Source organism: Pelodiscus sinensis, chromosome 17 (genome assembly GCF_049634645.1).
Source record: "Pelodiscus sinensis isolate JC-2024 chromosome 17, ASM4963464v1, whole genome shotgun sequence".
In the NCBI taxonomy this organism is placed as follows: Eukaryota; Metazoa; Chordata; order Testudines; family Trionychidae; genus Pelodiscus; species Pelodiscus sinensis.
In genome coordinates, this window is record NC_134727.1 from 34003722 (window position 1) to 34027941 (window position 24220).

At 49.6% G+C, this 24220-nt stretch overlaps 2 long non-coding RNA genes across 2 annotated transcripts in view; one reads left to right on the forward strand and one right to left on the reverse strand.

Annotated features, from left to right (window-relative positions):
* Positions 1–24220, reverse strand: part of LOC112543882 (uncharacterized) — a 149172-nt gene that overhangs the window by 96298 nt on the left and 28654 nt on the right. The gene's annotated exons all lie outside the window — the stretch shown is intronic.
* LOC142818677 (uncharacterized) lies at positions 7426–9299 on the forward strand. Its single transcript, XR_012896264.1, has 3 exons — positions 7426–7471; positions 7554–7683; positions 9195–9299. It is a non-coding gene; the product is annotated as an uncharacterized LOC142818677 (long non-coding RNA).

The following is a 24220-nucleotide window of genomic DNA, read 5'->3' on the forward strand; positions in this document are numbered from 1 at the left end:
ACCCATGTGGTAGCAGCACATATGTCCTTGAGAGGAATCTTGCAGAGATAAGCCACTAATGTGGCTATGGCTCTGGTGGAATGGGCTCATATCAAGATAGGTGGCCTTAGGTGATTGTGCTGATAGCACATGGTGATGCAGTCGGAGATCCAATGTGATCATCTTTGAGAGGATATCTGTTATCCTTGGTTGCGTTCTGCTATACACAGTCTGGGCAAAGATCTAAAAGACCTTATTCTGTGAATGTAGGAAAGTGCCCTGTGGACATCAAGGGTATCCTTGCCTCAAAAGTATTTGCATGAGGTTTGGGAAAAAAATATGGGAAAGTGAATGGTCTGGTTTATGTGGAATGAGGAGCATACCTTGGGGAGGAACTTTGGATGGGTACATAGCGTGACTTTATCCTTAAAAAAGATAGCATATGGAGGATCTGCCATCAAGGCAGCCATCTCTCCCACTCACTAAAATTGCCACTAAAAATGCAGTTTACCCTGATAAATGGACAAGCGAGCAGGTCACCATGGGCTCAAATGGATGCTTGGTGAGAGAGCTGAGGACCAAATGTAAGTCCCATGGCTCATCTGACAGGGATACATCAACTACTCGATTAGTTGATATGGGGGGGATGCTCTCTATCCCACTGCACCTTTGCCTTTGAAATGTACAAGAGCCGCAGGCAGGGAACCCACGCAAGCAGGGACCAAAGCAGTCCCCTCTCACATAAGGTTCTGACAGCTGTGCCTCTCCCTTTGAACTATACAAGAGCCATGGGCAGCTCTTGTACATTTCAAAGGAAAAGGCACATCAGGGAACCCACGTGAGCGGGGACTGCTTCAGTCCTGCTCTCGCCGTTTCCCCCACTGCACCTCTGTCTCCCTTGCCCCGCTGTGGAGATGGTGCTGGGGAAAACCGGCTTTTAAGTCAGCTCCCCACCAGCTCCTGCTCTCCCCCACCATTGGTGCCTCTGATACAGAGGCAGTGGGTGGCGGGGGAAGTGACTAGTCTAGTAGTGACTTGACTATCCGATAAGCCTAGGTTTATCAGGTAGTTGACTAGTCACTTACATCCCTAGTGCATAATGGCAGGATTTATGGGCAGAGCAATCTTTGTGGTGGGGGCAGCCTAGAGTAGATTTGGTAAGCTTATGTTGGGTCTCAGAGACCTCCTCCATAGTGATATTTAGGTCTGCCGCCACTCTTTTGAAAAGATCCTGAAAGGACATAAAATTGTCAGCTGCGATTGGAGGTGGTGGCATTACTGCTTCATCTGGTGAAGATAATGAATTAGTGTCAGAAGACATATCTGGGCCGGATTTACACAATTGCGGATCTGGTTCTTCCTCCTGTAACCTCCAGAAAGATGGAGACTGAGGTGGAGGAGAGGGCACAGGTTGATTGTCCCTCTTTGTGGTGTGCTTTCTCCTGTAGTTGTATGCCCATGGGCACCAGTATTGTCACTCTGTGGCATATGGCATGAGTGGTGGCGTCCATGGGTATGGTCGGCAAGGGGGGATGCCGGTACCCAGCAAATGTCTGAAGCTGGGATGAGAGGACAGGATCAATACTTTGGTGCCGGGTGACAGCTGGAATGAAAAAGATACCTCCCCTCTATCATCTTCATCACTGGATAGGGGTGTGGGAAACATGCTTTGGTGCCGCTGTGGTCAGCAATGTATCAGTGCAGAGCAATGGGGAGTTAAACATAGAAAAAACAGCGAGTTTCTTCTGATGGAGGTACCTCAGTGCCAGGGTGGACAGTGCCATTAATGGCGGCACCATGGGTGGTGCCGATGTTGATTGGGTAGTAGTTGGCACCAATGACTGCTGCAATACTGAGATGTTATGGCACCAGTGGCTGTAATAATGGTACCGGTGTCCACTGCCGGTGCAATTTGCGGTGCTGAGTCAGGTACTCTTGGTACCTACAATTCCACTGTTGGTTTAGCCAGTACTATCTTGGGCCCTGAAATTCATAAGGTAGGCCCATTCAGGCTTGTAGTCTCAGAATGGGGTCTGTGCGTGCCCTGTTTAGTGATGCCACAATTGATGCCAGAGATGCCTGACACGTCATAGATAGTGAGAGTTGGTGCAGCCTCAACTTTCAGTGCCGATTTCTTGATCACATGCTGCATGTGTGACTGAGATTTATGAGGCAAAGAGAAGGTGCATTTCTGAGAGGATTTTTTCCCCTTTGTCAGGTTTACGCTTATCCAGCCATTGACTGCCTGGGTCCGAGGATGGATACTGTGCTTTTTCAAGCATAAGCATCTTAAAGCAGAGGTCTCTATCCCTGTGCGTACGCACCTTAAGCTTAGCACAATGGTGACAGTCCTGATGTATGTGATTCTAGACATCTGACACACCTTAGTGTCCATCAGAGACAAGCATCACATCATTACAAATGGAGCAGCATTTAAATCCTGGTGATCCAGACACTGCTGTCCAACGGGGACAAAACGGGAGCAATAGGGAAAAACAACTTGGACAAAAAGTTTGTTTGATTACTTGTTTCTTAGGGAAACAAACTTGGATGAAAACGAAGGGTAACGAGAGAAGAAACAAGTGAAAAGAAGAAGTTACTTACCTTCGTATAGTAACGATGGATCTTCGAGATGTGTCCCCATGGGTGCTCCACTATTGGTGTCAGGCTCATCCCGGTGCCACAGATCGGAGACTTGCCATAGCCGTGCTCCGCCAGACAGCGTATGCGCTGCCAGCGCCTCGCGCCATTCGCACTTTTCATCCGTCGCGTGCGGTCCAGCCCCACCCAGTTCCTCTCATCCGCTCAGTCATCTGTAACAAGAAAGAAAACCAAGATTCTGGAGCGGGGAGGAGGGCGGGTCGTGGAGCATCCACGGGGACACATCTCGAAGAACCATCATTACTGCACGAAGGTGAGTAACTTCTTCTTCTTCGAGTGGTCCCCATGGATGCCCCACTACTGGTGACTTCGGAGCAGTATCCCAGTCCGGAAGGTGGGCTACAGAATCAAGGTTTGTGATAGAGTGGAAGTACTGCCGAGGCCACCAAGGAGTCTGAAGCAAACTGCTGTATGACTGCATAATGCCTCATGAAAGTGACATTGGAGGACCATGTTGCTGCTCGGCAAATGTCACAAAATGGGACTCCTCTTATAAAGGCTGTAGATGTCGGTACTGCTCTTGTTGAATGAGCCTTAGGTTGCGATGAGAGCGACTTATTGCAGATGGAATAACAAGTAGTAATACATGCAACTATTAGCTTTGCAATGCATTGAGAAGATAACAGTTGGTCCTTGGAGTGATCTGCGGCGTATCCCTCCTGTACCACTGATTTCAATAGTGGTCTTTTCATCTCGGGAAGATGTTCCATAAGCTCCAGTAACTTCGAATAATTGTCGAAGTTATGATTTGAAAGAAGGAAGGCGTAATTTGCGATACATAGTAACAATGTAGATGATGAATAAACTTTCCTCCCAAAGATATCCAGTTTTTTGTTATCCTTGTCCGGGAGGGAATTCCTGAATTGAGGCACTTTGTTTCTATGTTGGACTGCGTCAACCACCAGTGAACTAGGCTGGGGGTGGTTAAACAAGAACTCCAGTCCTTTGGAGGGAACAAAGTACTTTTTGTCCGCCTTTTTATTCATTGGTGGGACGGATGTTGGAGACTGCCAGATTTCTTCTGCTGCCTCCGTGATCACCTCATCGATGAGGAGCGCAATCCTACCCCGGTGCTGAGGGTGTAAATTGTTCAGTAGCCAATGTTGTTTTGTTTGAATTTCACGCAACTGCACCTCTTGATTCTCCGCCACATGTTTAAAGAGATCCTGAAATTGTTTCAGATCATCTGGTGGGGAGACATCGCCCAGAATTACCGCCTTATCTGGTGATGATGATGAATGGCCCGTTGGCAATGTATCAGGCTGAGGGTCCTCCAGTTCGGACAACTGTCCTTCTTCGGGTTCCGATTGTTCCAAATGAATCGTTGGACTCTTTGGAGGTGGTAGAGGTGAGTGTCGTTGAGATTTGGGGGGTAAAGAGCAGGGGCTGGGTAATTGGCAGCAACATGAGGACCTCCTGTAGAAATGTGACCTCCGTTCATGTCTAGGGATGTAGTAGTATGATTTATGGTAGTGTCCATATTACCAGGGCTCGACAAATAATACAATCTACTCGCTACAGGCGAGTAGATTGTAACCCGGAAGAGCTGGGTTTGGGCGATCTATGCATGCGCAGAACGATCTGCGCATGCGCAGATCACCGGACAGTGCAGCTGGCGAGCGGGGCTCGCCGCGGTTCGGCAAGCCCTGCATATAACTGTTCTGAGCATGTAGGTGACGAATGTCTAGAAGATGATACGCTGCTATGTCGGATATAGTAACCTCGACGTGGTGATTGTATCAGTGATCATGGGTGGCATGATGAAAGTCTCAGCAAAGGAGAACGCGACATAGACAGTCTTCTTTGATCACAGCTAGAGCCCCTGCAGCGTTGGTGGTATGGGGATGGACTACGCTGAGGGTGGTCCCTACACGCCAGTGTACAGAAAATCGGTATAGGAGACTGCAGAAGTGGTGGACGGCTCCAGAGAAAAAATAGGAGAGGGAAACTGTGTGAATGTGTCTTTGCAGCAGCGTGAATGTGTCTTTACGGCAGCCTTCCTCGGTGCCGTGGCATTGTCCGCTGTCGGTGCTGGTTAGTGTGGTGCCGGCTGCATTTCTCCCGGTGCTGGCAAACATGTGAGTGCTGCTGTAGTGGGAAGTGCGTGCGTCGGCGTTGATGTCAGTGCCGGTAACAGTGCCGGCACAGATGATGCCAAGGCTGGTGCCAAGGATATCAGTGCCGCTGGCCCGGTTTGCTTTAGCAGCCTTTCCAGTGCTGACAGCAACAGTGATGGACATGCTTTCGGTGCCGTGCTAGCCGATTTCTTTGGCTTGCCACCCGAAGTCTGCCAAGAGCCAGAGGTGGCCATCCCAGACGTGCCATGTTTATCCCCCCGAGCTCACTCTCTCAATTGGAGTGGCTGGTAGGGACCAAGTTGGGGACTCCCTTACTGTCTTTGAAGTAGCAGTCCCAGAAGAAGATGCCCTGCGTTTTTGTGTAGGATGTTCAGCGCTAGCAGCCGCAGGGGCATCAGAAGGTTGGAGCACCTTGTCAAACAATATCATTTTTAGGCGCATTTCTCGGTCCTTCCCAGCTCTGGCAGTCAGCTTGCAGCAATGAATGCATTTTTGTGGCACATGCGCCTCACCTAAGCACTGATACATGCTGCATGACCGTCTGAGGCCGGCATTGCCTCGCGGCAAATGGTACATTTTTTAAAACCTGGAGAACCAGGCATTGTAGCGTCGTTTTCCTATTTGTCGTTGTTCAGATTCTATGTAATTTTTTTTTGAGGCGGCTGATCCGCAACGACTAAGTTGCTTAAAACTGGGTTGTTGGGGTTTTTTTCTTTTTAAAACTATAACACTAAGAATGACTAAACAGATTAAGAAGAACTATTAATTTGTCAATGATTTAAAGGTACTTGTTTGAGGAACGCTGAGGAGAAGAGGGAGCTCTGTCCGCAACCAAGGGCGGTTGAGAGGAACTGGGCGGGGCTGGACCGTGCGCGACGGATGAAAAGCGCAAACAGTGTGGGGCGCTGGCCGTGCATGCGCGGTCCAGTGGAGCAAGGCTATGGCAAGTCTCCGATCCAGGGCGCCGGGATGAGCCCAACACCAGTAATGGAGTACCCACGGGGACCACTCGAAGAACAAATTTCTTATCTACAAGATATGACACTGAGTGAAGAGCACTACCGAGCTCTGTCTTAAGCTGGGGTTAGTAAGAAGGAACTGAGGGGAGGGAGGCCACGCATGCTTGCTGCACATATGTGGGTCCTCCCATCACTGCTGTGAAGAATCTAATCTGTGGTGGTGGAACACAACACCTCCTGTGGAGCACTCACAGGGATGTCTCTCTCAAAGAACTATTATTATTAGTGATAATCTCATGACTTGTGGTCAAATATCAGTATAAAAATGAATGCATTAGGGTGGAAAAAAGGTAAACATATCCATGTGATCAAAAAACCTCTTAATACCAACTGGCAAGTGTATTACAGGAATATCTTGATTCTGATATGAGGAAGTTACTCACGTTGGTGCGGTAACAACGGTTCTTTGAAATGTGTGTCGCCGTGGGTGCTCCACTGTTGGTGATGGGTCGTCCCAGCACCACAACTCGGAGTTTTGATGAGCAGTTGTCAGCCACAACGCGCATGCACAGCACGCACTGCAGACCGTTCGCATCTTTTGGTCTCTTGCGCGGTCCGGCTCCCTCCAGTTCCTCGAGTCCACCGTGGTATCTGAAAGATATAATTGGAAGATCTGAAGCGGGGAGGAGGGTGAAGAGTGGAGCACCTACGGGGACACATATTTCGAAGAACTGTCGTTACTGCACCAAGGTAAGTAACTTCCTCTTCTTCTTCGAGTGGTGTCCCCGTGAGTTCTCCACTGTTGGTGAGTATGTAGCAGTACTCAAGACCAGAGGAAGGTGGGCTCAGATTCAAGGTCCTACTATCATAGATAGGACAGTTGAGGCCACTGCCGTATCTTTTGCTTGAGAATGTAGAATTGCGTAGTGTTTCATAAAGGTGTTGGTGGACCATGTTGCTATCCTGCAGATATCTCTGAGGGGAACCCCACAAAGGAAAGAGGTTGATGTTGCCACAGCTCTCGTCGAATGTGCTCTTGGAGTCTGAGGTAGTGGCTTATTCCTTATAGTGTAACATTGCTTGATGCACGCTACCACTAGATTGGAAATCCTTTGAGAAGATAGGGGTTTCCCTTTTGTTCAATCCGTTGTGGATACGAGTAGTCAATCTGATTTACACCAAGCTTGAGTTCTGTCCACATAAAAGACCAATGCCCTGCGTACATCAAGCAGATGGAATCTTTCATCTGCTGCAGATCTGTGAGGTTTAGGGTAGAAAGTCAGTAGTTTGATGGGTTCATTTAAGCAAAATTTGGAATATACTTTCGGAAGGGTGAGGACGAAGTACAACCTTATCCTTGGTGAAAATGGTATACGGGGGTGATCACCTTGCCACCAACACACTTACTCTTCGGGCAGAAGTAATTGCTAGTAGAAAAATTACCTTGAGTGACATCATATGAAGAGAACAGATAGCCGAAGGTTCGAAGTGGGCTTGTATAAGAGTGTCCAGCACCATTTCTAAATTCCACAAATGTGACGGTGGTCTGCGTGGTGGGTGTAAGTTCATGAGATCTTTAAAGAATCTTCTTGTGGTGGGATGTACGAAGATTGAGAAACCATCTATAGGCTGGTAAAAGGCAGTAATGGCCACTAAATGTACTTTTATTGATGTAAGGGCAAGGCCTGAATCCACAAGCGATAATATGTAGTCTAGAATGTTTTCCAAGGGTGCTGTTATTGGTTGCAGATTCTGGTTAGAACACCCAGACAGGAATCTACGCCATTTCTGCAGGTAAGTGGACCAGGTAGATTGTTTTCTACTATGCAAGAGGACCTCTTTTACTTGGTCTCAGCATTGTACTTCCCTCTGATAGAACCAATAAGGAACAATGCTGTGAGTCTCGGGACGTGCAGTTGCAGGTGGAGGAGAGTGCCCAGTCTCTGAGTCAGAAGACTGTGGTGGATCAACAGGTGGTAGGGAGGTCAAAGAGACATCTGATACAGGTAAGGGAGCCACACCTGTTGTGGCCAGAATGGTGCTGAGTATTACCGTGGCTTCATCCATACGGATCTTCTCCAGTACTCTGGGAATGAGAGGGATGGGGGAAACATGTACAGAAATGAACCCTTCCAGCTGCGGATAAAGGCATCTTCTAGAGATTCACAGCCAATGCCAGCTCTGGAACAATACTGATCGCACTTCTTGTTGCTGTAGGATGCAAATAGGTCTATATCTGGAAACCCCATCGCTGAAAAATGAATTGAAGATACTGGGGATGTGGGGATTTCCCCACTCGTGATCTGGTGCAAAACGCCTACTGAGAGCGTCCACCGCTATGTTGTTTATTCCTGGCAAATATGGGGCTACTAGTGTAACGTTGTTTCGAATGCACCAGTTCTATAATCGGACTGCCGCGGTACGCAGTTGATGGGATCGAGTGCCCCCAACAGCTGATACATTGTTGTCATATTGTTGGTCAATATCCCAACTACCTTGCCTTGGATATGTATGGCAAATTGTTTGAAAGTGTTGAAAACCACCCTGAGCGCTAAGAAATGGATATAAGTGGCCTCTCGACTGGACCATCTTCCCTGTATTGAAATTATTTTCATAAGGGCTCCTCATTCTGTGGTTATGTGTACCGAGGGCTGAACCCGATGGAAGGGTATACCTGCTAAGATATTGGAAGGTTTGGTCCCCCATATAAAGGATCGAAGTACCCGTAATGGGGGGGGGAATACTCACTTGTGTACTTGTCGTTTTCGATGGGAGTAAACTGCAGCTATCCAATGCGGATGCAACGAAAGTGCAGGCGTGCATGTCTGACTACATACGTCATAGCAGCCATGTGACTCATGAGTTGAAGACATGTATCGTAACTGTAGGGCTGATGGTGATAGTGGTAACCAGGTCTGGAATGGCGTGGAACCACTGTAACGGTAGGTAAGCTCTCACTGACACGGCGTCTAGTCGGGCACCTATAAACTCTAGATCGTGCGTTGGTAGTAGAGTGGACTTTTGCACATTGAGTAAGAGGCCCAGGAGTTTGAATACTTGTCTTGTGTAAATCATGCATCGTATCTCTGCCTCTGATGTGCCTTTGACTAAACAATCGTCTAGGTAAGGGAATATAACTACTTGCTGTCTGAGGAGGTACACTGCCACCAGAGCCAGGGTCTTTGAAAATACTCTGGATGCTGTGGAAAGGCCGAATGGAAGCACCTGGTATTGGCAGTAGTCCTATCCTAACGTGAAATGGAGAAAGCGCCTGTGTGCTGGATGAATAGTCACATGAAAATATGCTTCTTGTAAGTCGAGGGACGCAAACCAGTCTCCCTTGTCTAGTGCTTGGATTACGGCTGCCAGGGTAATCATTTTGAATATTTTTTCGAAGATAGCGGTTTAATCTGCGGAGATCTAAAATGGGTCTCCATCCTCCCGTCCTTGAGTAGTGAGATGTAGAGGGAACACCAGGAGATGCTGCTGCCAGCTGTTGCTTCTGTGCTTGTTGCAGTGAAGCCGAGGGTGCTCAAGACCTCGAATAATTGCTACAGCAGGGGTAGCGGTGTTCCTGGTGGCGATGCAAGTGATTGGAATCATGGAGCGAATAATGCCAATGGTAAGTGGGGCTATGACTTCTATATGGAGAAGGATGCCTGTAATATACGAGTATGCAGAACGAGGAGACCCTCTTGATGAAAGGGGAGGAAAGCAGTCGTATGCCCTATATGGCAATGCTGAGACATCATATCTGGACCTGTAACACCTGATGTCTTGATATGCTCTATGCCAGTCTGCTCTTGTTAAGTAGGGTGAATGTGGTGAGGATGGTGCTGGAGAGACAGTCAAAGGCTCAGGGCTTAATTGTTCCGGAGGGTTCGATTTTCAGGCCACTTTTCTTGGTGTGGGCAGGGTCGAAGGGCTATATGGGGCTAGAAAATGTTCTCACAATGTAATCGGGTGATTGTGGCACCAAGTCTCTCCATGCCGATGGTGCCGATGTGGACTCTGGGTGTGAGATAGCCAGTGTCGATGCGGTCGGTGCTGTGCGCCCCCATGCCACTGTGTTTGGCACCAACGTCGACAGTACCAATTCCACTGGTGCCGATGTGGACGATGCCGTAGTGGCTGGCACTCACTTCTGCGCCGGTGTCGCCGGTGCTAGTGCCAACTCCAGCCCAGTGGTCTGTGTGGTTGCCAAGGGTGCCGAGCGATGGACCGTTATAGCCGCTGGTGGCACTGAAGATAGTTTTTGCCGTGGCTTTGGCTCTGAAGCTGATTTTTGCCCGTGCCCAACTGCACCAGAGGTTCCCAGCTTGTCTCCTACACTCTCTCTGGCTGAAGGTAGGCTGGTGATGGTCTCTTTCAGTCTGGGGCCAGCATAGGTGAAGCGTCTCTCCTTTTCTCAGATCTAGGAGATCGCAGGGTTGAGGCTGGCTTCGAGAGCTCTGGCAGTTGCAGAGCTTTGTCAAAAAGTATCATCTTCAGCCTCATTTCCCTGTCTCTTCTCGCCCTTACAGTAAGCTTGGTGCAGTGAACACACTTTGTGGGACATGGGCCTCGCCCAAGCACTTAATGCATTCGGCATGGCCGTCCAAAGCCAGTATTGTGTCTCTGCATGTGACGCACTTTTTAAAACCAGGGGGAGCCCAGCATAACTAAGTCCTATCTATGCTATAACTAATGAACAAAATTTTTTTATACTAACACGAACAAACTATAATGTAATCGATTAACTAACACTAAATACTAAAAATAGCTAACTAATTTAACGTTTCCTAACTCCTGACAGGATTCTGTGAGGAGAAGGAGCTCGCTTCTTCTGCGACTGCAGGCAGTGAAGGAACTGGAGGGAGCCAGACCGCACGAGAGATCAAAGGATGCGAACAGCCCGCAGCGCATACTGCACGTGCACGGTCCAGCTGACAGCTGCTCATCAAAACTCTGAGCTGTGGCTCCGGGACGACCCATCACCAACAGTAGAGCACCCACGAGGACACCACTCGAAGAACTATATTCTACTTCACCAAAGAATGTCATGTGAGGTCTTAAACAGAAGCTGGAGTTGCACTGCTTGTTAATATTGGTTTAAAACATATATAAGAATACTATATGTATATATAGAGAATACATTTTTCAAATCTGTATCAAGATTTTAGTTACCAAGAAAGGTGAAAAACAGGTTTTCCTCAGACTGAAGATAGTAAAGTGTATATCTCTCTGCCAGGATGTAAATTAAGCATCATTAGCTAACATAATGGATGCCCATTTACCTGCAAATTCAGATATAAATGAAGAAATGTGAAGTCAACAGAGAAGCTACAGTCAGGGACAGTAGATGGATTTACTGTCCCTGAGCACAGGCAATTAACTTTGGGGATATACATATGAGACAAAGAGGACACACCCTCTTATCCTGCCCCTAAAAAGTAATGGGCAGTGCATTTACATTCATGAAAATGGAATCTCAGACTAACTTGGCTTAAAATACTCAAAAGACTGGGATGAAATAAATTCCTTTAGACAGATTAACCTGATAGCTAAATTTAGTCTTTAGAAAGAGTGTTATGATTTAATTTTATATGTAACCATTTGTTTCCAATGTCCTTACTAACTATTTCCTAGATCTCTAGAATTTGACAATAAACTTATTTCTGTTTTTACTGTAAGTGTATCTCAGGACATGCCTACATTAGGGAGTTATTTTGAAATAACTCCCCTTATTTTGAAATGACAAGGCGAGCATCCACACAGCAAGCTCGTTATTTCGAAATTATTTCAAAATAACAGGCCTGTTATTTTGAAATAACTACTCCGACTTGTGAATAGGAATAACACTTATTTTGAAATTGTTATTAGTGGATGATCAGCTGCTATTTCAAAATAATTGGCCTCTAGAGGCCTCGCACTTGTGGCCACTCTGGCCACACCCCTGACAACTCCACTGCTCCCTTTCTCCTGCATAGTTTAAAGCTGAAGGCAGAAGGAAAGTGGCTTGTGACACCATGGGTATGTCTAGACTACATGGCTCCGTCGACAGAGCCATGTAGATTTGTTTTTTTGGCAAAGGCAAATGAAGCCGCGATTTAAAATATCGCGGCTTCATTTAAATTTACATGGCTGCTGCGCTGAGCCGACAAACAGCTGATCAGCTGTTTGTCCGCTCAGCGCTCTAGTCTGGACGCTCCCCTGCCGACATCAAAGCCCTTTGTCGGCAGCCCCGGTAAACCTCATCCCACGATCATTTAAATCGCGGCTTCATTTGCCTTTGCCTACAACCCTCATCTACATGGCTCCATCAATGGAGCCATGTAGTCTAGACACAGCCCATGAGCCCTGCCATCCCCGTGCCACACAGCTCCCTTGATAAACAATAAGAAGTCCTGTGGCACCTTAGGGTATGTCTACACTACAGCACTAATTCCAACTAACTTAATTTGAATTACTTAATTCGAACTAAGCTAATTCGAACTAGTGCATCTAGACCTAAAAACTAGTTGGAATTAGCATTTTGCTAATTCGAACTAACATGTCCACATTGAGTGGACCCTGAACCGGGGTTAAGGCTGGCCGGAAGCAGTGCTGGCAGGGCATCAGGTTAGGACTTAGAGCGTGGAGCTGCTGTCTCAGGCTAGCCGAGGGCTGTGCTTAAAGGGACCCGACCCCCACCCCGGACAGACAGTTCTCAAGGTTCCCCGCTTGCTTGTCTGCCTCGGTGAGGGACAGCAAAGCAGTCCTGACTTGGAGTGCCCTGAGTGCCCACACTCAGCACATCACAGCACTCAGCCATCAGTCCGGCTGCACTTGCCGCAGGCAGCCATCTGGGGGGGTCAATCGGGGGGCTGCAGGAGAGCTTCCACCCCGAGGAGCCCGCAGAGCCACCTCAGTCCTCCCCATCAGGGGCTCGTACCCCATTCCTCCCTCACCTTCTTCCACTTACCCCTCCCTAGCCCCCCTTCCTGATGTACAAAATAAAGGACATGTGTGTTCAAAAATAGAAACTCTCTTTATTTAACAAAACTGGGAGGGGGGGATTAACCTCTGGGGAGACTGGGAAAAGGAGGTGGGAGAGGAGAAGAGAGAGGGTAGGAGAGGGGAGGGGGAAACCTGGGAGGAGGGAGCTCAAAGGGGGAAGCCAGGGGAAGAAGGAGGAGGGGAAGTATCAAACTATGGTACACCATATCTTCAGTACTGTGTACAGATGTGGTCTCCTCACCCCAGAAAAGATGTTTTGGCCTTGGAAAGGGTTCTGAAAAGGGCAACTAAAATGATCAGGGGTTTGGAACAGGTCCCATATGAAGAGAGGCTAAAGAGACTGGGACTTTTCAGCTTAGAAAAGAGGAGACTGAGGGGGGGATATGATAGAGGTCTATGAAATCATGAGTGTTGTGGAAAGGGTGCATAAAGAAAATTTCTTCATTAGTTCCCATAATATAAGGACTAGAGGACACCAAATGAAATGAATGGGTAGCAGGCGTCAAACTAATAACAGAAAGTTCTTCTTCACAAAGCAAATAGTCAACCTGTGGAACTCCTTGCCACAGGAGGCTGTGACGGCTAGAACTATAACAGAGTTTAAAGAGAAGTTAGATAAAGTCATGGAGGTTGGGTCCATGGAGTGGTATTAGCCAGGGGTTAGAAATGGTGTCCCTGGCCTCTGTTTGTGGAAGGCTGGAGATGGATGGCACGAGACAAATGGCTTGGTCATTGTCTTCGGTCCATCCCCTCCAGGGTCCCTAGTGTTGGCCGCTGTCGGCAGACAGGCTACTGGGCTAGATGGACCTTTGGTCTGACCCAGTATGGCCGTTCTCATGTTCTTAGGTTCTGAACTCAGGGCTCAGGGTTGGGGGTCTCACTGGACCACCTTGATTTTCATGCAAACCTGCTCCTGGGTTTGCATGTGGATTTTGGTGGCCAGGCTGGCAGCTATCCTGCCCTGCACGGCCACTTTCCTGTGCCTAGTGCAGAGATCATGGACGTTGGAGGCCTCCCCCCAAACCTGGATGAGGTCCACAATCTCCGCACTAGACCAGGCGGGCGCCCACCTCTTGCGGCCCCGGACAGGCTCCTGGGAGCCGCAAGCCTGGTCCTGGGAATAGGCGGAGGGCTGGGTGGCAGCAGCTGGCTGGCTCGTGCCGTGCCAGGTGCAGGGTCTGCTGGCTGGGTGCTGGCAGGCTTGCAACTGGCATGGGCACCATAGCCGGACCATGCCCCTTTAAGGGCTCCGGGGCCAGAGTGGCCACCAGGGAAAGCTGGGAAGGGCTAGCCTCCCACTAGTTCGAACTAAGTGGCTACACAGCCCTTAATTCGAACTACTTAATTCGAACTAGGCGTTAGTCCTCGTAGAATGAGGTTTACCTAGTTCGAATTAAGCACTCCGCTAGATCGAATTAAGTTCGAACTAGCGGTTTGCATGTGTAGCGCCTATGAAAGTTAAGCTTTAGTGGGCAAAAACCCAATTCGTCAGATGCATATGGGGACTTTGTCCACAAAGGCTTATGCTCCAATAAATCTGTTAGTCTATTAGGGTATGTCTACACTACAAAGTTAGTTCGAACTAACGGAGCGCTTAGTTCGAACTAGGTAAACCTCATTTTACGAGGATTAAGCCTAGTTCGAACTAGCTAGTTCGAATTAAGGGCTGTGTAGACCCTTAATTCGAACTAGTGGGAGGCTAAGGCTTCCCAGGTTTCCCTGGTGGCCACTTTGGCCAACACCAGGGAAACTCTATTGCCCCCCTCCCGGCCCCGGAGCCCTTAAAGGGCCACGGGCTGGCTACACAGTTTGTGCCAGTTGCAAGGCTGCAAGCACCCGTGCCAGCAGACCCTGCACCTGCCACAGGATGAGCCAGCCATCCGAGGGCTCCCAGCCCTCCACTGCTCCCCAGGACCAGCCTGGCGGCTCCCAGGAGCCTGCCCGGGGGCGCAAAAGGCGGGCGCCCGCCTGGTCAAGTGCGGAGATCGTGGACCTCATCGAGGTTTGGGGGGAAGCCTCCAATGTCCACGATCTCCGCACTAGCCACAGGAACGCGGCCGTCTACCGCTGCATGGCTGCCAGCCTGGCCGCCAGGGGCCACCAGCGCAGCCGGGAGCAGATCCGCTGCAAAATTAAGGACTTGCGGCACTCCTACTCCCGGACCTGCCAGCCAGGGGCCGACCCGGAGGCCTGCCCCCACTTCCACGCCCTGGACCGCCTCCTGGGGGCTCATGCTGTCCCTGCCCCCCGGGACGTGATTGACCCCAGGGCAGAGGAACTGCTCCTGGAGACGGAGGAGGAGGAAGAGGGCTCTGAGAGCCAGGAGCCTGCCGCCAGCCTGCCCAGGACCCGGGACCCCCGAGGCACGCCACAGAGCCGCTCGCCTGTGTCGTCTGAGGCCTGGGAGGCGTCCACCTGTGAGTACCCTCGTGTTCCCCTTATGTGTACAGGGGGCTGGGGCGAGAGGGAGCCCCGGGACCGTGTGCCTGGGCTTTGCCCATCAAGGAGCAGCAGCTGGGGATCCTGCAGGGGCCCTGGCCTTGCAGAGGGGAGCTGGGTTTCACACACCTGGGCCCCTGGGGTAATTGACCACTGGTCTTCTTGCACCACAGCCGCAGCACCTGGGACTGCAGGGCACACCACCCTGCCTGCAGCAGCCGCCCACGCCCGGGCAAGCAGGACAGCCAGGAACCAGGAGGAGTACCAGAGGCGGCACCTCCGGTTCCTGGATCAACAGCTCCGTCTCCAGGACCACTGGGTCCAGGAGGACCTGAGGCTGCGCCGGAGGAGTCTGGAGGCCCTGGAGGAGCAGGGCCGTGCCCTGCGAGGCCACCTCCAGAGCCTGCTCGACCGCTTCCCATTTCCTCCTCCTGCTGCTCACCCTGCTCCCCCTGCTCCTCCTGCTCCCCCTGCTCCCCCTCCTGCTCCCGCTCCTGCTTCCGCTCCTGCTTCCTCCACACCCCCTGTCCCTCCTGCCCCCCCCCACAACCATTTCCCACCGACGCCCCCCGGACCCGCAGTGTGGCAAGACAGGAGAGGCAGCCGGACTCCCACCCCTGAGCTTTCCTTTCCCTTCCTCCCTTCCCTCCCCTTCCAGCTCCCTCGTCCCAGGTTTCCCCTTCCCCACCCCAAACCTCATTCCTCCCTTCCCGCACCCAGTTATGTTAAATAAACAGACGTTTTTGTTTCAAAAACAGGTGTCTTTATTTTACAGTAGATAGGGAGGGGAAAGGGGAAGGGGGGTAGGGTGGAAGAAGGCCCCAGTGGGGCATGCAGGGAGAGGTCAGTCCTCCTCCTCCTCCACCAGGAAGCTCTCCCGCAGGGCTTCCCGGATCCGGACGGCCCCCCGCTGGGCTTCCCGGATGGCGGCGGTGCGGGGCTGACCGTAGTGTCCAGCCATGCGGTCAGCCTCAGCCATCCAGGCTGGCAGGAAAGCCTCCCCCTTTCGCTCACACAAATTGTGGAGCACACAACATGCCGCCACCACGGGAGGGATGTTGTGCTCGGCCAGGTCCAGATGTGTGAGGAGGCATCGAAAGCGGGCTTTCAGTCGCCCGAAGGCCCCCTCCACCACAATGCGGGCCCTGGTCAGCCTGGCATTGAAGGCCTGGCGGGAGGGATTGAGGTGCCCCGTGTAGGGCTTCATCAGCCACGGCTGCAGTGGGTAGGCGGCATCCCCCACCAGGCACACGGGCATGTCCACGTCCCCGACCCTGATGTGGCGGTCGGGGAAGAAGGTCCCGGCCTGCAGCCGCTGGCACACGGAGGAGTTGCGGTACACCCGGGCATTGTGTGCTTTGCCGGACCAGCCCACATTAATGTCCGTGAACTGTCCCCGGTGGTCCCACACGGCCTGCAGGATCACAGAGAAGTACCCCTTTCTGTTGACGTACCGGGACGCCTGGTGTTCCGGGGCACGGATGGGGATGTGCGTCCCGTCGATGGCCCCCCCGCAGTTGGGGAAGCCCAGGGCGCCGAATCCCCGGATGATGGCATCCGGGTCGGCGAGGCGGACCACCCTGCGGAGCAGCACCCGGTTGATGGCCTTGACCACCTGCAGAGAGAGACACAGCAAAGCGCCAATCAGTGGGGCGCCCGGGTGGCTGGGAGCGTGCGTGCCCTGGCAGTGCTCCGCGTCCCACTCCCAGAAGCAACCCCCCTGGCAGCGTGTAGTACGGCCGGGGCAGCCCGACCCCTCCGGTGCGGGGCGCTTTCGCCTCCTCCCGCCCCCCCTTTGTCCCTGGGGCGGCCCATCCCCTCCTCGCAGCCCTCCTCCCCCCCGGCTCGGTGGCCGACGAGCGCCATACCTGCATGAGCACCGCTCCGACGGTGGATCTCCCCATGCCGAACTGGTTCCCGATGGATCGGTAGCTGTCCGGCGTGGAGAGCTTCCAGAGGGCGATGGCCACCCGCTTCTGGAGGGGGATGGCGGGTCTCATGCGAGTGTCCCTTCTGCGCAGGGCAGGGGTGAGCCACTCGCAGAGCTCCAGGAAGGTGTCCCTCCTCATCCTGAAGTTCTGGGTCCACTGTCGGTCCTCCCAGTGCTCCAGGACGATGCGGTCCCACCAGTCGGTGCTGGTGTCCAGACGCCAGATGCGGCGGGGCACGCCGGTACCGGGGCGCCGCCGCGGCTCCTCCACGGCCCCCAGGGCGGCCAGGCGGAGAGGCAGGGGGCTGACGTTCACCAGGTGGTGCCAGGCAGCCTCGAGCCATTGCTGGCAGGCTTGCAGCAGCAAGTCCAGAACGTGCACCAGAAGGTGCAGGGCGAGCCGTGACTCCATGTTGCCACCTGCGGCGGCCCCCCCGAAGGGAAGCACCGACACAGACGGGCACAGAGACCAACGCTTTGCTGTCCCTCGGCGAGGTTTGCAAGCAAGCAGGAAAAGCTGAGAACCGGCTGTCCAGGGGGGTCCCTTTAAGCTCGAGCCTCAGAGATAGCGTCAGACAGCAGCCACACAAAGCAACTACTGACCTGATGCCCTGCCAGAACCGGTTTCAGCTGCCCTTAAATGCCCCCCTGCGTCCAATCAGTGTGGACGCGCTAGTTCGAATTAGCAAAACGCTAATTCGAACTAGTTTTTAGTTCTAGATGCGTTAGTTCGAATTGGCTTAGTTCGAATTAACTAATTCGAACTAAGTTACTTCGAATTAGCGCTGTAGTGTAGACGTACCCTAACAGCAGTTCCCAGCCTTTTCCAGATGGGGACCCATTTTGACAATTCAGGGAGACTTGGTGATCCAAGGTAATTCAAAAATGGGGGGATGGTGGGGGCAGTGCCATAACTAGCTAATTTTGTGCCTGAGGCAAGAATATAAAATTGTGCCCCCTCCTGTTTATATATTCATAGTAGTTATTTCATAGAAAAACTGAAAATATAGTAATAAAATAATAACACTACATTTATTTGAGTTGTGGTGGGGGAAAGACACTCGTCCCCAAACCACTCCCCGCCCCAACTTAAACCCCACACTCAGAGGCTGGAGGAGTCACACTCAGGAGCTGGAGGGGCTGGGAGTCTCTCTGGGAGTCACACACTCAGGGGGAGTCTCACACTCAGGGGCTGGGGGGCACACTGGGAGTAGGGGGGCTGGGAGTCACACTCAGAGAGTCACATTCAAGGGCTGGAGGGGCTGGGAGTCACAGAGAGTCACACTCAGGGGCTGGGAGTCAGGGCCTGGGGGACACACTCTGGGCCTGGGAGTCTCACAGGTGTTACAAAAATATTAGAAACATAATACACATTATTCAAAAAAACAAGTAAAATTTAGTATTTTACCAAACAGTTTCACCTGAACTTGAATTAATGGGATGGTTGAGTTTGCATTTGCTTTGCTAACTGTTGTATCCTCGGAATTGTTGTGGCAAGTACACATCGAAGATCATGTTCAATTTATTTCGATATTTGGTTTTAATTGTAAGCAAATGTGAGAAGCCTGATTCACACAAGAAAGTCGTTGGAAATGGAAGTAAAAATCTCAAAACTTCTGGCAAAACTGGGTAGTATTCCTCAAAAAATGAGGTTTACAGGATCTGTCAAAAAAGGCTTTATTTTCGACAGATCCGCATCTAGACTGCCCGTTTTTTTTTCAAAAAAACTCCGTTTTGAAAAAAAGTGGCAGCCATGTTTATGATAATGAGGTGTAGCCAGAATGACCCCCCCCCCCCCATCTCATCCATCTTATTTGCCTCTCTGAGGTTCCTGAAGCATACAGGACAGAGAAGGAGCAATAAAATCAGCATAGTTTATGCTGGCTCATCTGATCCTGAGAAGCTGAAAACATAGATATGAGGAGAGAACGATTAAGGCAATAAGCTGGCCTCGAGGCTGCGAGAAGTGCCCGGCTGGCACCCATGTTGATACGAACACACAGACATCCCTGGGAGAGGAATCCCCCACTGAGAAAAGAATCTCCAGTACTTCCAATTTAATCCTCTCAACTCTCTCTTACAAGTGTAAATTAAGTTCACAACTCCCTTGTAAGAACTGGTCTCACAAAAGGCAGACCAGCACTATTTGACATCACAGATAAGAAAGAGAAATACGTGACCCCATGGGTATAAAGATGGGTACAGCAGCACACTCACTTTGAGTGTCAATCTACCCTCTACCTGCTGGTCGGGTTAGGAGTTTGACCTCCCGAGGTTCTATGGGGACGCCCACCTCGTATTTTCGTCTTTCCTAGGAATTGAGGGACCGGCCCTGGCCTGACACGCTGGAGTCGAGAGGCACAGAAGGGGGTAAAAATTGTACCTGGATGTGGTCCTCTGTCTTAAGTGTACACAGACTTAGAGATCTTTAAAGATTAAGCTGTTACTTGGTACTATTATTTCTGTTTTCCTATCTTTATCTTCTTTGTAACCATTTTTAAGATCTATATTTTGCTAGCAGTTAAGAAATAGAACAATAGCCATTGCAACCATATGATTTATAAGCTTCCTCAATAAACCTGTAACTGTTTAAGCTTTAACCTGATTCCTTCAGTTGCTGTAACAGAACAGGCACAATTTAAAAGAACTTCAGCTGGTCTTAAGGGACAGATATAGGGAGAGCTTGGGCGTTTGGATTTGTGTCACTCCCAGGTGGCAGATCCGTTGGGGCACTTCTCAGCCTCCCTCAGGCTGCCCACTGCGAAGGAATCACGGATTCTAGCAGCTAAAATCTGAAGTGTAATAAGCTCTCCCTGTAAACTTATTGGGGCATCCGTCAACCTCCTCCAGGTTGCCCACTGCAAGGGACCCCGGTCTCAGCAGTTGAAGTCTCGGGTGTATAGCACACACACACACCACTCACTGCCCTGACCGTCGGCTGACATGAGGCATGGGATATTTAAATCCCGGCTTCATTAGCAATTTCAACATGCCTAACGTACATCTCTCTGTCGATAGACAGGTGTAGTCTAGACACACCTTCAGGGACCGGGTATAACAGGTAGTCAAAGGGTCTCAGAGTCTGGAGTGCACGTACTGTTAACCCACAAGGCAAAAGTAGCGGCTGGCAAAGCCCAGAGGAGAGTGCTTTAGTGGCTAATAAATGGTGTAAAGGAGTTCACACCCAGCTAGGCACACGCAAGTCTCCCTCATGCTGGTGGCAAAGGGGGTAAAAAGGCAACTCAATCCTGAGTACAAGAACCAACACTGAAAATCTGTGTTTTATTTTTTAGGTATTATACTTTTTAGCTGCCTAGAAGCTCTTTTTAGAGCATTATCACAAGTTCTACAACCCCAAATCTCTTTAACTAGCTGGAAGATTCACGGGCATGGGCTGTGTAGACATACCCTTAAAGGCTACATGCACACATCCCACATACTGATTGAGATTTGATGAGTGGCACTTGTCTGGAGTTGTTTTTAATTTGTCCTGGGGAATTGCAATAATTACCCCAGACTGATTTAAGATGCTGCAGAGAGCTCAGGAATTTGATCAAAGTAGGTATGTCAAGATTGTTCCCAGTGGGATGAGCGAATTGAACGGGGTGAGTGAGAATGAGTATGCAAAGCTCTAGATGAAGTTGGAGAAAGAGAATGGTGACTATGGTGTCAATGATGGTGGTGAGTCATGGCAGCCTCCAGGAATGGTGAAGGTAACCTTTGCCTTCGGGATCTCAGCAATTGGTGCCGACGCAGATCATGTAGCGTGGGGGACCTCGGTGCCGGCGGTGATGGTGACGGTGAAAAAATCAATGATCGAGAGCATGAGCGACTTCTGCTCCGATATGGACTCGGGGCGGTGCAGTGTCCCAATGCCGGGCACATCAGTGCCGGGTGCGTGTAGCATCAGTGCCGCAGGAATTGCGGCAGGCGTGGTTGGTGCCATATCACACGTCACAGGGGCGGTCGGTGCCGTTGGTGAGTTGGGTGCCACTGGTGCCATTGACGCTCTCGGGGCAGATTCCCTCAGTGCCGAGGAATCGGCCAGTGCCGATGTGGACCTCGGTGCCGGCGCCAGTCTAGACGATTTCTTGATCTCCACCACCGTCGGAGCTTTGGGGCGCAGTTTTGAGGTACCAGACGTCCCTGACTTATCTCCCGAACTAACTCTGCTCTGTGTTATAACTGGCAGAGATCTTGTAGGTGATGCCCTATGCTTCTTATGGGCCGCCGTAGTAGGGGAAGAAGCCCCATGTTATTGAGGTTGAGTGGAGGAGGCCGCACTTCCAGAAGAGGCTGGTTTAAGTGCCTTATCAAATAAAATCATGAGGAGCCTTATCCTTCTGTCCCGTCTGGCCCGCACAATCAGTTTTAAACAATGCGGGTATTTCTGAGAGACATGGGCTTCTCCCAGGCAGCAAATGCAACAGGAGTGGCCGTCTGAGGCAGGCATTGCCTCACGACACGTCACATTTCTTAAACCCTGAGGGGAACGGCATATTATATATTTTTTTTAATAACTAGTTAAATCTCACACTATGTACAATATTACTATGGGATAACTGGAGGGAAAAGGAGTATAGTAGGACTATAACTGGGTTATGAACAACAGAGAAAAACTGGTTTTTTTGGGGGGCGGGGTTTGTAGGAGATTAACAAGAAGGTATTCGGGAGAAAGGTGAGGAGAATGAACTAGGAATGGAACAGGCTCACGCAAGCAGAAGAGAAGATCACAGGAGAGCAGTTCACTCCACCTGCAGCCTGAAGCGGTCGAGAGGAACTGGAGGGGGCCAGACCGTGCAAGCACAGAAAAGAGTGCGAACACCGCAGGACGCCGCTGCGTATGCATGGTCCAGCTGAGTACTGCTGCACAAAAGTCTCCGTTCTGCAGCGCTGGGGCAAGCCCAGCACCTATGGTGGAGCACCCACGGGGACTCTACTCGAAGAAGAATCCCCCATTCTATCCCTATTCCAGTGGCTGCCTGCCCCTTTCCATTCTACCTTTCTCACACACCCCAAACACTGTTTTTTTTCCTCTGAGAGATGTTTTATTCAGAGTGTCGGTATGTTAAGCCTAGTAGAAGGGATGAGGAGGTGACGTATTATTATGCTGGATGGTGTTAATGAGCGTCATGATCCAGTTGTTTGATGTACAGACAATTGTAGAAGTGCCTGACTGTTATGGGTGTGCTAAATAAATGGTGTTGTCTCCATGTGTCCACCATTTTTCCCCCTTTCAATCTGACAATTTTCCTTAAAATCAAAATGGTCCTGGTCATTGGTGTTGAAAAAATTCCCTGAAATGTTGCAATTGATTGACTGTGGCATTTAAAAATAATGGCATTGCAGGAAGACAGATGAAAAATGACACCAAGTGGAATACAAGGCCTTCCTATGCCTCATCCAAGTACTGTGCATGAAGGGTGAAACCTTGAGTAGTATGTTGTAGAATCACTTGGCCACTATATGATTTGCTCTTTACTGTTCTAAAGAGAGATGCTGTGTTTGAGACTAAGACTCATACATAGGGTGTCCCCACTATATGTCGCCCCAGTTCCACACTAATGTTGTTGACACTAATAGGAACTGTTGTATTATAAGTTCTCCCATTCCCCACTCTGACATCATGCATAAAAAAAAAGATCAGTTTGCACAAACGGAAGTCAGTCATGGGAAAAAAATTCCCCGCTTTACATCATTTCGCTACACATCTACTTTTTTGGAATGTATCTTAGACGTACATAAGAATGTCCATACTGGGTCAGACCAAAGGTCCCTCTAGCCCAGTATCCCATCTACTGACAGTGGCCAGTGACAAGATGCCCCAGAGGGAGTAAACAGAACAGGGAATCATGAAGCAATCCCTCTCCCATCACCCATTCCCAGACTCTGACAAAGGCTAGGGACACCATTCCTACCCATCCTGGCTAGTAGCCATTGATGGACCTAACCTACATGAATTTATCTAGGTCTTTCTTGAACCCTATTAAAGTCCTGGTCTTCACAACTTCCTCTGGCAAGAAGTTCCACAAACTGACCATGCATTGTGTGAAGAAAAATTTCCTTTTTTTTTTTTTAATCTGCTATTAATTTAATTTGGTGACCCCTAGTTCTTATGTTATGGGAACAAGTAAAAATAACTTTTCCTTATTCACTTTTTCCACACCGGTGATGATTTTATATCCCCCCCTTAGTTGCAGTTTTTTGAATGTCAGATGTATAGTTATATAGTGGGGACACCCCGAACATGATTCAGAGAAGATCAATAATACCACATCCTGGAAGTACAAGAGTTAATGAAAAAATACCCCAGATAATGCTGATGTAAATCACCTCTGCTTAGCTTTTAAGATCTGACAACATCATAGGCTGAGAAAATGACAGAAAAAATGACAATATCTCATTTTGTCTTATTAAATAAAAAAATGAACTAGTTTGTTTTATGTTTATTGGGGGAAAACAAATAATAAAATTGTATCTAACTTCAGCCTCCTTTATTAGTTTTAGGGTCGTGCATTTTAGTTTCATACCTCAGTGATCCAGACCATCTTTAGATGAGGATATTATTCATATGCACTATTGAAAATTTTGCTATGGTGACTAACCCCATATTTCCAGACTGCAGCCACTGCAACATGTAAAATCTTTTAGAATTAATAGGATGAAGAAAAAAAAGCAAAGATGACAAGATACTGAATCTTAACAGCAGGATGCCAATTACTGTTCTCTGTTAAGAAAACATAGGGGCCCACTAGAGGTGTTCTTATCTCCCCACTTGTACAAAGAAGCAATTCAATTTAGTTATCCCTTTCCCTTTCAAACAGCTGAACAATTCAGGTAAGTTTCACCTAAAAGATCTCCATTTTACTTCACATACAGCATTATTTCTTGTCTCTATTTTGCACCCTGATTACTATAAATTCCAGCTGTTACACCATTTGATAAATGCAGTAGCTTTCATAGGACACCACCAAAAAGAAGCTTTATAAATAAAAGAAATCATCTTGAATATGAGAGATGTTTTAAATGGAATATATTACATGAAGTAAGGGAATAATATGGCTGTGTCTACACTGCACCCCTTTTCTGGAAAAGGGATGCAGATGAGACAAGTCGGAATTGCAAATGAAGCGGGGGATTGAAATATCCCCCGCTTCATTTGTATAAACATGGCTGCCGCTTTTTTCCGGCTCGGG